The following is a 13,073-nucleotide window of genomic DNA, read 5'->3' as shown; positions in this document are numbered from 1 at the left end:
TCCTTTCAAATGTAAACCAAATTTTCATAGACTCACGATTTTCATTGGGTAATTTTCATTTTGGGTAAACACAATAATCACTATAAAAGTGTCATAGATGTGAAGCACAAAGTGTCATAGAGTGACATTGCGGATCTCTAAATAAATAATAAATCCTGAAGGGACTGCCTTCTATTCTGTTCTCCCTTCCCTTCCTATCCTTGCCTCATTCCCTCCCTTCCTTTCTTCCCTCCTACCCTACCCTTACCTTCCTTGCTTCCCTCCCCTCCTTGCTTCCCTCCTCTCCTTCCCTTCTTCCCTCCCCTCCTTCCTTCCCTCCTCTCCTTGCCTTCTTCCCTCCCCTCCTTGCTTCCCTCCTCTCCTTGCCTCCTTCCCTCCCCTCCTTCCTTCCTTCCCCTCATTGCCTCCTTCCTTCCTCCCCTTCCCTTCCTTCCTCCCCTTCCCTTCTTCCCTCCCCTCCTTCCTTCCTTCCTTCCCCTCATTGCCTCCTTCCTTCCTCCCCTTCCCTTCCTTCCTCCCCTTCCCTTCTTCCCTCCCCTCCTTCCTTCCTTCCTCTCATTGCTTCCTTCCTACCTTCCACTCACCCAGCGATGACCTGGTACAATCTATATGTTTCATGTAAAGCAGAAGAATCCTTTCAAATGTAAACCAAATTTTCATAGACTCACGATTTTCATTGGGTAATTTTCATTTTGGGTAAACACAATAATCACTATAAAAGTGTCATAGATGTGAAGCACAAAGTGTCATAGAGTGACATTGCGGATATCTAAATAAATAATAAATCCTGAAGGGACTGCCTTCTATTCTGTTCTCCCTTCCCTCCCTATCCTTGCCTCATTCCCTCCCTTCCTTCCTTCCTTGCCTTCTTCCCTCCCTCCCCTCTTTCCTTCCTTCCTTACCCTCATTGCCTCCTTCTTTCCTCTCCTTCCCTTCTTCCCTCCCCTCCTTCCTTCCTTCCCTCCTCTCCTTCCCTTCTTCCCTCCCCTCCTTGCTTCCCTCCTCTCCTTGCCTCCTTCCCTCCCCTCCTTCCTTCCTTCCCCTCATTGCCTCCTTCCTTCCTCCCCTTCCTTCCTCCCCTTCCCTTCTTCCTTCCTTCCTTCCTTCCTTCCTTCCTTCCTTCCTTCCTTCCTTCCTTCCTTCCTTCCTTCCTTCCTTCCTTCCTTCCTTCCTTCCTTCCTTCCTTCCTTCCTCTCATTGCTTCCTTCCTACCTTCCACTCCTTCCCTTCTTCCCTCCCCTCCTTCCTTCCTTCCTCTCATTGCTTCCTTCCTACCTTCCTCTCCTTCCCTTCTTCCCTCCCCTCCTTCCTTCCTTCCCTCCCCTCCTTGCTTTATTCCCTCCCCTCCTTGCTTCCCTCCTCTACTTCCCTTCTTCCCTCCCCTCCTTCCTTCCCTCCTCTCCTTGCCTTCTTCCCTCCCCTCCTTGCATCCCTCCTCTCCTTGCCTTCTTCCTTCCTCTCCTTGCCTTCTTCCCTCCCCTCCTTGCTTCCTTCCTCTCCTTGCCTCCTTCCCTCCCCTCCTTGCTTCCCTCCCCTCCTTGCTTCCCTCCCCTCCTTGCTTCCTTCCCTCCCCTCCTTGCTTCCTTCCTCTCCTTGCCTTCTTCCTTCCTCTCCTTGCCTTCTTCCCTCCCTCCCCTCCTTGCTTCCTTCCTCTCCTTGCCTCCTTCCCTCCCCTCCTTGCTTCCCTCCCCTCCTTGCTTCCCTCCCCTCCTTGCTTCCCTCCTCTCCTTGCCTTCTTCCCCCCCCTCCTTCCTTCCCCCCCCTCCTTTCTTCCCTCCCCTCTTTGCCTTCTTCCCTCCTTCCTTGCTTCCCTCCCCTCCTTGCTTCCCTCCTCTCCTTGCCTCCTTCCCTCCTCTCCTGGCTGCGGTGTCCTGGCAGGGCTGACAGAATCAGTGTTGTGTTTCTCTCTGTCTCTGTAACCTCTCTGGACAGCACAACCTGTTGTGTGTTGGGAGGTTAGCGGGTGAATGAGAGTGACGGGCCATGTGTTTTAGATAAGAGAGAGAGAGAGAGAGAGAGAGAGAGAGAGAGAGAGAGACCAAGGAGATCTGCTCTAGACCACACTGACGAGAGAGAGAGAGAGGCCAAGGAGATCTGCTCTAGACCACACTGACGAGAGAGAGAGAGACCACTTTTTCTTTCATAAATCTTTTATTCAACTTCAGACCTGATCATAACCACCACATTCAATTCATTTTATAATTCTAACCATTTAAATGCCAGTGTGTGTGATGGCATCACAAATTATTGTAAAAAAAACAAAAAGTGAAATATTTGCAATATATCAAATGCAAAGTAGATTTTTCTGGGGGGGATTATTACAGTCTAGCATGTGTCAATGATTAGCAACAACACTGATTTTGATGGATTGTTTGTTTTTTATTTGTGTGTGTGAGAGAGAGATAGTTGGTTGTCCTGGTTGTTCCCCACCTAGGTTATCTAACTAGCATACCGCTGCAACTAGAAACACTGGCCTGGCCTGCTTCTAAGTAGGGATGCACGATATTGATTTTTTGACACCGATATCGATAACTTTATGCTCCTCAAGCCGATACCGATAATCGATATTTATTGTATTATAATATATTTTTTTAAATGTATATATATATATATATATATATATATATATATATATATATATATATATATATATATATATATATATATATATATATATTATTTTTTTTATTTATTTATTTTTTATTTTTTTTTATAAGCTCCGACGTCATCGGTACTGCTATCGGTACTCGAGAAATTATGGAGTTTTTTTTTGAGGAATTTAAACGTCGCAAACTAATCTTGTTGGCCGTTGTCTATATCTCTCCTGCCTCTGTGTCTCTGCCTGCGCGGGGAGCGGGCTGTGCTGTGCTCTCTTCCCCTCCCACACACACACACACACTCACTCACACACACACACACACACATCACACACACACACACACACACACACACACACACACACACGCGGGTGCTGCGCTGCCGAGTACAGACAGCTCTGCTCTCATAATGGCGGACAGAACGAAACGTTCAAAAGTCTATTTTACTAAAGTCGATGCTGACAACGCTCGTTGCCACAAGTGCAACAAGACATTTGCCAGTAATGTATAAGCGCTGGTACTTGTCAATGTGGCTGGCGGGGAGATAACGTTAGCTCCGAGTAGAGTAATGGCTGACAATCCGGAGGTAAATAAACGAACGAGAGCTTCTGATTGGTGGTAAGAAGAAGAGGTGGGTGCAAGCGGTGGGACGTAATTGGCAGATCGACTGTCTGTCTCCGAATGTAACGTGACTACGTCACAGCCAAGAAAGGGAGCGCTGGATTTGTGAAAAACTCCCTGTTCCTAAACCACACTGTGGCAATTCCAGGTGTAGGGGTGGCAGAATAAACAACACACAGACAGGTTGCAGTTCCCAAAATCATACTCTTTATTTTCTTAGTCAAATAATAACGGTTTGCTGTCGGCCGGGCGGCGTCTCCGCTCTGTGGCCTTTTGCCTTGCGCTGCTACGGGGGACTGAGAGGAGGCTCCTCGGCTCCATTAAGTCCCCCCTCTCCAACAGGCGCACCGCGCCGTGATTCGCTAATCAGGTAATCACTCTGATGGGTATTTAGTGACAGGTGCGTCCGGAAGCGGACGCCCAAACATGGGCAGCGCCCAGCCATTGGGTCGCCACATAGCGCCCATCAATCACCAAGCCCAGGGGTGGCTTGGGGTTGCCACAGTACCCCCCCTCCAGCTCCGACCGTCGGGGAAGAGCGTCCGACGCCCAACAGGCATCCTTCCTGGAGAGGGCGTCTGCGTTGCCATGCGCCACCCCTGACCTGTGAATGACAGAAAAGTTAAATGACTGTAACTCCAGAAACCATCGAGTCACCCTGGCATTGGTCCCCTTTGTCTTGGCCATCCAGACTAGGGGGGCGTGATCCGTCACCAGCGTGAAACGCCTCCCCAGCAGATAATAGCGGAGCGTCTCCAGTGCCCACTTAATTGCCAGACCTTCGCGCTCCACCGCAGAATAGTTGCGCTCGTGTGGCAGCAGCTTCCTGCTCACATATAAAATCGGATGTTCCTCACCCTCCAGTTGCTGGGAGAGGACCGCTCCCAGTCCCACCTCTGATGCGTCTGTTTGTACCGTCATCTCCTTGTCGAAGTTCGGGGAGATCAGCACCGGTCCCGAACAGAGGGCAGTCTTGAGGTCCTCGAACGCCGCCTCCGCCTCCGGTGTCCACTTCACCGTGAACGGCCGCCGCGCCTGGGTCAGATCTGTGAGGGGAGCAGCGCGAGCAGCAAAGTTAGGGATAAACCTCCTATAATAGCTCGCTAGCCCATTAAATGTCCTGACCTGCTTCTTGGTTAAAGGGCGAGGCCACTCCCTTATTGCATCAATCTTCCTCTTCTGCGGTTTCACATTGCCCCGGCCTATTGTGAACCCCAGGTACTCTGCCTCTTCTAATCCCAGCCTGCATTTCTTTGGGTTGGCGGTGAGACCCGCCTCCCGGAGGGCCCCCAACACCGCTCTCACCTTTTGGAGGTGGGTGTCCCAATCTGACGAGTGGATGATAATGTCATCGAGATATGCGGCTGCATACTCCCGATGGGGCCGTAGTACTCTGTCCATCAGCCTCTGAAAGGTAGATGGCGCCCCATGCAGGCCAAACGGGAGAACTTTATAATGGAACAGCCCATCTGGGGTGGAGAAAGCCGTCTTCTCCCTTGAGGCGGGGGCCAGAGGGACTTGCCAATAACCCTTCGTTAGGTCTAGTGTCGTGATAAATCTGGCCAGGCCCAGTCTGTCAATGAGCTCATCCACTCTAGGCATGGGATAGGCGTCAAACTTTGAAATTTCATTAAGCTTCCTGAAATCATTACAGAACCTGGTTGTTGAGTCGGGTTTTGGCACTAAAACAATAGGACTGGACCACCCGCTATGAGACTCCTCAATTACTCCCATCTCCAGCATGACCCGCACTTCTCTTCTGACTGCCTCTCTTTTTGCCTCTGGGATACGATAGGGCTTCAGCTTTACCTTGTCTCCCGGGCTGGTAATGATGTGGTGCTGGGCCAATGTGGTGCGGCCCGGCGTGGCCGAGAACACGTCCCGGTTCTGTTGGACCAGCTCCCGAAGCTCCTGCCGTTGGGTCGGGGACAACTGTTCCCCGATGGGAACATCGGCCGCCTCTGCCACCTGCTGCGCAAAAGGGGGAAGAGGGGGGGGCGAGAGCAACACATCCCGGGCATGCCATTTCTTCAACAGGTTAACATGGTATAACTGTCGATGCTTCCTACGGTCGGGCTGGTGGACCTTGTAGTTGACGGGACCCACTTTCTCGATTATGTCGTAGGGTCCCTGCCATTTGGCTAGGAATTTGCACTCTGCTGTCGGTACCAGTACTAGGACTCGGTCCCCCACATTAAACTCCCGTGGCTGTGCGCCCCGGTCATAAATGCGCTTCTGTGCGTCTTGGGCCTGTTGCATGTGTTCTCTCACCACTGGCCAGAGCGCCTTCATCCTGTCTCTCATTACCTGCACATGCTCTATGAGAGACCGGTGGGGCGACGGCTGTTCCTCCCAAATCTCCTTTGCGATGTCCAGGAGACCCCGCGGCTTGCGGGCGTAGAGCAGCTCAAATGGCGAGAAGCCAGTGGAGGCCTGTGGGACCTCACGCACAGAGAACATCAGAAAGGGCAACAACTGATCCCAATTCTTCCCATCCTTCTCCATCACCTTCCTTAGCATGCTTTTCAGGGTCTTGTTAAAGCGCTCGCACAGTCCATCCGTCTGTGGATGGTATATGGAGGTTCGTAGCTGTTCCACTTTCATTAGTTTGCACATTTCTTTCATGACCCGCGACATAAAGCACGAGCCCTGATCCGTGAGAATAGAGTCGGCAATTCCCACCCGACTAAACAAATGAAAGAGCTCCCGTGCCACAATTTTGGCCGTCACCGTGCGTAACGGGATGGCTTCGGGGTAACGGGTAGCATAATCTATGATTACCAGTATATACTGGTGGCCTCGGGACGATTTAACTAGAGGGCCCACTACGTCGAGGGCAATTCTTGAGAATGGGGTCTCAATGATGGGCAGCGGGATCAGAGGACTTTTATATTGTACCTTTGGTGCTGCGCGTTGACACTCTGGGCAGCTCCGGCAATAGTCCTCTACCGCTCTCTTCATGCCCGGCCAATGGAAACGCGCCCTTATGCGCTCCATGGTTTTGTCCACGCCCAGGTGCGCTCCGAGGATATGTGAATGCGCCAGCTGGAGTACAGTGGGAATAAAGAACTTCGGTACCAGCAATAGATCCCTAACCTCATCATTCTTTTTTACAACTTGGTACAGCAATTGTCTTTTTATTGCAAAGTGAGGATATGGCAGGTTACTCACCCCCTCCACGGGATTTCCATCTATGGTCTTGATATTCGCCCGGGCCTGCGTTAGGTTTGGGTCTTCCAGCTGGGCCGTTCCGAACTGACCCGCCAGGTCCCTCCCCACCTCGTCCGCCTGGGGGAACTCCGCAAAGGGGTCCTCGTCACTGTTATCCGTCTCGGGGCCCGCTTGGGGCGCTGGCGCGTCGTCACCCACACCTGATGCCGTCTCTGTCTCACTCCCCGGTATATCCAGGGGTTCCGGCGCGTCGTCACCTACATCTGAGGCCGTCTCAGTCTCACTCCCCGTTACGTTCAGAGCACACACCTTCGGCTGACGTAACCCTTTCTTCTTCCTCGGTTTACCCGTAGAGGGTGGGGTGCGCGGGGAGATGACGGCTGAGCACAGCTGGCGATACAGGGGGCAGTCTCGACCAATCAGCAGCGCTACCGGCAGGTTAGGTATGACGCCGGCTGTCATCGAGCAGACCCCCTTGGTGGTTGTCAGGGTGATCGGCGCTGTAGGATACAACTTTGTGTCCCCGTGCACACAGGACACTGACACTTGCGGAGCCTCTGCGTCGCAGTGTGCCAAATGGGGCTGAACCAGCGTTATGGCACTACCCGAGTCCAGGAGCGCTACGGCATCTTTGTCGTTGACGCGCACGGGTAAAAGTGTCGCCGATGTTTCCTTATGGGCCCAACAGGCTGCGCCATAGTTGCACGTCTTTCCGCGGGGGTCTGAAGCTGCCGCCGATGGCATGGACACATCCCGGCCTGGGCAGTTCCACGAGAGATGCCCGGGCTCGCCGCAGTCGTAGCAGCGTCTTTGGTCCTGGTCGAACAGCGGTCTTCTTCGGGGTAGTTCGGGCTCACCTGCGTTCCCTACCCGGCCCCTTGGGCTGGGCTCGTCGGGACCCCTCCTTGTTCGCGGCCTCTCTGGCTTTTCCCCTCGCCCCCCTTTGAGTAACTCCCGCATTACCTGGTGGGCCTCCACAATATTCACCAGCTGCTCCACGGAGCGGGGGTCCGCTTGACTCGCCTGCTTCTTCGAGTCATAGGGGAGGGCTCTGACAAAGCGGTCCATAACAATCCGTTCCAAAACCGTGGGCCCTCCGGGGTCAGTCATTAGCCAGGCTCGGCTTGTGCGGACCAGGTCGTGCATCTGGGAGCGCGGGGAGGCCTGTGCATCATACACCCAGTCATGGAACCGCTGCGCGCGGGACTGCAGACTATGGCCGTACCGGGACAGAATTTCCTGCTTTAGCCGAGTGTAGTTCCCGGCTTGCTCCGGTGGCAGGTCCTGGTAGGCCTTTTGTGCATTACCCGACAGGAAGGGGGCCAGCAGTCCCCCCCAGTCGTCTTCGGGCCAGCCCTCCCCGCCGGCGGTGCGCTCAAACGCCAGGAGATAGGCTTCTATATCCTCCTGCTCCGTCAGCTTGGGGATGAAGCGCCCGGGGTTAGGCCGCGTCCCGGCGGCCCCTTCCTCCTGCCGGTGAGCGGCCATCCGCTGGAGCTCCGCGTGGATCATCCCCGTCTGTTTCCTCTGTTCGTGCAGGGCCTCTTCGTGCCGGGTCTGTTGTTCCATGCTCGCCTGTACAAGCTGCTGCACCAGCGCGTCCATGCTTTTTCCGTTATTAAATTTATATATATATATATATATATATTTTTTTTTAATTTCTTTTATTCTATTCTGATAAAGTCTATTGTTGTTTATTCTGCACCCCTGATTGCCAGTAGACTATGCCCGCATTCTCCACCACTGTGGCAATTCCAGGTGTAGGGGTGGCAGAATAAACAACACACAGACAGGTTGCAGTTCCCAAAATCATACTCTTTATTTTCTTAGTAAAATAATAACGGTTTGCTGTCGGCCGGGCGGCGTCTCCGCTCTGTGGCCTTTTGCCTTGCGCTGCTACGGGGGACTGAGAGGAGGCTCCTCGGCTCCATTAAGTCCCCCCTCTCCAACAGGCGCACCGCGCCGTGATTCGCTAATCAGGTAATCACTCTGATGGGTATTTAGTGACAGGTGCGTCCGGAAGCGGACGCCCAAACATGGGCAGCGCCCAGCCATTGGGTCGCCACATAGCGCCCATCAATCACCAAGCCCAGGGGTGGCTTGGGGTTGCCACAACACGCTATCAGTTTTACCACAGTACTGGCAAAACGGGAGGAGGCTATAATAAAAATAAGCGCCCTTCATCCAAATCCACCCATACCGGATTTCTTTTAACCAAAAAATGAATTATATGTTATCGGAGCTATCAATAACGTTATCGGGTTTATCGGGATGACGTCATAATTGCTGATATCGGCCCGATAATTATCGGCCCGATAATTATCGGCCCGATAATTATCGTGCATCCCTACTTCTAAGTTCAGTGGCCTGACAATACATTCTGGAAATCATCTCGCAATCCTCCAGAAAGCCCAGTCTCCCCTCCACATCACTGATCCTTGTCACGAGTGATGACAGTTTCCCTTCCATCAACACCGTAGCTTTGCGAATTTTCCCTAGGCGTTTCATATCATTAGATATTTGTTTCAGGATTATGAAAATATTCGCTATGTCCTCCGCTAAAACCCTGTCGAATTCGTGCCTTCTTGTATTTAATTTTTTTTATTATTTTTTAAACAAACACATAAACAAACATGACAACATAAAATTAGATATACAAGCATTAATTAACAGTGCACATCCAATGAAATCACCATTTAAATAAATGTCTTATACAAGATATACACCTAATACCTGCTATCTAATACCCTACACACATATGCTCTCGCTCGCTCGCTCCCCCCCCCCCCCCCGGGCCCCCCCTTGGATAATCCATCCATTATCATTCGCTCCTAACCAGGCACTACAATTATATGCTATCTTTTATTCTTTCCACCACTTCTAACCACATTGTAATTTTGGATTCACTGAGACCCAAAATTCTTGCTGTAGATATTTCTAGATAAATCACATCGAGATATGTAAGAATCCAGACCTTCCGGCACATTTTTTCCGGTTGAAACCATCGTGATGCTATCAGCTTTTTAGCTGCTGTGATACCAGATAAAACCAATCTCTTTAGCTGTATAGGTACTGCACACTCAAAAACATCATTCAACAGTAATACAGAGGGGTGTACAGGTATATTCAGAGTTAAGAGATTTGATAATTGCTGGGTCACTTCTTTCCAGAATATCTTAACTGGTGGGCAGTCCCAGTACATGTGCATAAATGTACAGTACCCTCGTCCCCATTTGTACATAAGGAGCATTTGGAGTCTTGTTTAAGACCCATTCTGTTCAGTCTTAAGATTGATTTGTTGATGGTCCGGGTTCTGTGATGCAAGTCGAACATTTGCCCAGGCTTCTTGCCAATCAAAATCTATTTCCAGGTCTGGTATATCCCTCCTCCAGACTGAGTCTAGGTGGAGGATTTCATACGAGGACGTTAGTAATTGATGATAAAAATCTGATACAAAACCTCTCGATGTCTCTCTTTCATAGAAGACTTTTTGGTATCTGTGGTGTACAATTGGTATCCTTAATGGGACACCGTGAGCCTTCAAACATAACAATAACTGTGCGTAAAAGTAATATGTGGAACTGGTGAGATACATTTTTTTGTGTATTTCCTCATAACTACAAAAACCCTGTTTGTTGAAAACATCTCCTAATGTGTGTATGCCCTGCTTTTCCCATCTAGGGAATCTTATAGGTCATTTTCCAATCAGGAGTGCATTGTTATTGAATAAGGGAGTATGATTATGCCATTTATGTGGATTAGAATATTTTTTTTGTGTTTCACGCCATATCCGGATCGCATGAGTAATAATGGGGCCAAATTTCAGTTCGCATTGCTTAATTGATAATTTGGTGTATACTATGTCCTGCAGTCTATGTGGTGCTACTATATTTACTTCTAAATTTCTCCAGGATACTGATGCTTGGGGATCAAACCAGGTTGTCAGTGGTCTTAAAGTGTACGCCTTAAAATAGTGGAAAAAATCTGGAAATGCCATACCTCCGTCGGCTTTGTTTCTCTGTGCGGTGGATCTTTTTATACGTGGTGGTTTGTTATTCCAAATAAATGTGTATGCGGAAGAGTGTAATTTTTTCCAGTAACCATCTGGAGGGGGTAACGGTAGCATTGAGCTGAGTTGAAGTTGATTATAGGTAGGACGTCCATCTTAACTATTGATACCCGTGCCTGTACTGAGTTTTTAAGTTTTGACCACCTGTCAAAGTCGTATTTGATTTTATTTTGGATTTTTATGTAATTGTGCTTCACCGTTTGTCTTATGGTAGGGAATACTTCAACTCCCAAACATCTAAAGTGTTTAACCATTGGTATCTCTTCTGGAAGGAGTATATTCTTTTTGCAGGGGCGTTAAGTGGAAGGAAAGCCGACTTCGGCCAATTTATCTTAAATCCCGATAGATTGCCAAAGTCATCAATCAACTTGAGAAGATGAGGCATGTTGTGTGCCCTTGATTACGATTGGTTCTATGGATTGGGATTGTCTTATATATTGTGCTAAAGGCTCTAATGATAAATCGAATAGTCCGGGACTAAGAGGGCAACCCTGTCTAGAAGAGCGTGATACCGGAAAGATTTCGGAGGTGATTATACCTGTTGTAATCATGGCCGATGGGTCTTTGTATAATACTTTAATCATATCAATGAATCCTTTTCCTAACCCCATCCTTTCTAATACTGCCCATAGATACGACCATTCCAACCTATCAAAAGCTTTCATTGCATCCAGGGACAGCATCGCCTTAGGTGTGGTGTCGTCCTTGCTGGCATCTAGTACGTGTAGTAATCGTCTTATGTTATCAGTGATCAAGCTGCCTCTTATGAAGCCAGTTTGATCCGGATGAACTAAAGACGTCATATGCTTTTGAAGTCTGATGGCTAATACCTTAGAGTACAGTTTGATATATCGGTTCCGAGGAGGCTTACTGTAAGGGTCTATAACTACCGCACTCGGTGGGGTCTTTGTCTTTTTTAAGGAGGACTGTTATGAGTGCAATATTGTCGTTCTTATGGAAGTTCCCCTCCTTGACTGAGTATAAAATCATATTAACACTTTAATCGCCATGGGTTAAATTCATAATTTACCATCCCTCGCCAGCTCTATTTGTCTATGGAGAAGTTCCCCTTCTTTGCAGGGCTATAACTTTTTAAATTCTATTGCTAAATTACCATTATTATGGCCCATTCAATGTCCTATATGTATTGTTCAGGGTGTAGCAACGTTAAACTTTTTCATTCACATATTCATACTAAAATATGGTCTAAAGTATAAGTATGTTTTTATCGTTTTCTGCAGCTTTCTTCAGAACGTGATTTATAGCCCTAAATGCATTATATTGATGATCAAATACAGTTTGGTAGGAATCTGTGCAAGATAAAAAGTTTCAACTGGACGTGGTTCTAGAAGTTTCTACGCATCATCTAATGATGACCGGATGGGCGGGGGATCGTTTATAATTCCGTGGGCAGCGTTAGATGATTCATCCAGAGTGGGTCATATGTTCATCAGATCAGTTACTATAGAATACGTTAGAAAATAACGCTGAATCTTACCGTGGCTTCCTCGCGCCGCTGGCAGATGAGCGTGGAACAGATTTTTTTCTATTATGGGATGTAGAAATGCCTGATCCATTTCCAGGTTGTATAATAGTATATACGTCCAAATAACGTTGTTTATTGAGTTAGGGCGAGCAATCTATTATCCAGTGTTTCAAGATGGAGTCGCAGGAGCTATAGCGAGTGGCCGGAACACATATGGATGAGCACTACCGGTTCAAAGGTTAATATCCGGTTGGCGATCTGCCGATCGGCCACCAGATGGCGCTCTTGAACCGCTAGAGAGTTGAGAGGAGATCAGCAGTGTGTCTCAGGGCTCCGGAAAGGAAATATGATTTCGATGACAGATTTTTTAAATATTGACATCGAAGACGAGTTACGGCGTCTTCGGCAGAATGAGCATGGCTCGGAATGACGTGAAAACTCGTCCGCGGCGATCATAGTGTTAAGTAATAGGGGTCCAATTATGTCCCAACATGAGAGGTACATTTCTGGTGGGATACCGTCTCTACCAGGAGCCCTACCACTTTGCATTTCGGATATGGCCTTCCTGAGTTCCTCTAGTGTGATAGGTGTTTCTAACTGTTTAGCGTCATCCTCTGAAAGTTTGGGGAGGTTAATTTGATTAAGATATGTGTCCATTTTGTTTTGATCGAAGGTCGTTTCTGATTTATACAAGTTGGAGTAGAACTCTTTGAATGTCGCGTTTATTTTTTTACTGAATGCCAAATGACGGTAGGTCTGAAAAACGTAGGTAGATTCTCCCAACTCACAGTCAGTCCCACGTTCCCGCCTCCTTGCGAGGAAAACAACCCTTATATTACAGACCAACAAAAATGGAATTAACCCCTTAGAACACTGCCTTCCTTCACCGGCCCGTTTGTTTTTCATTCCCTATAGATAAAACCCATCTCCGCTCTGCTCATATTATTGCAGCTGGCTTCTCTGTCGCTACTTATTTACGGATGCACTATCTGTTCGTTTTTATTTGGCTTAAAAGATCAAAACAACCGTGTGTGCACAATGAACTCACATCTTTCTCCGGAGCGCTGTTTCTCCTACAGCGCTGGTTCGCCTCCTGACCGCTCGACTCGGCTCTCTCTCCCAGGGCTGG

General features: G+C 48.9%; 1 protein-coding gene across 1 annotated transcript in view; it reads left to right on the top strand.

The window, feature by feature from the left end:
- The window catches only part of nek7 (NIMA-related kinase 7), a gene marked incomplete at its 3' end in the record, with an annotated part of 220,900 nt that overhangs the window by 147,445 nt on the left and 60,382 nt on the right, over positions 1–13,073 (top strand). The window lies entirely within an intron of this gene.

The sequence above is a fragment of the Notolepis coatsorum genome, assembly GCF_963971535.1.
Source record: "Notolepis coatsorum genome assembly, chromosome: 3".
NCBI classification, from domain to species: domain Eukaryota; kingdom Metazoa; phylum Chordata; class Actinopteri; order Aulopiformes; family Paralepididae; genus Notolepis; species Notolepis coatsorum.
This window is presented reverse-complemented; position numbering and strand designations above follow the sequence as displayed.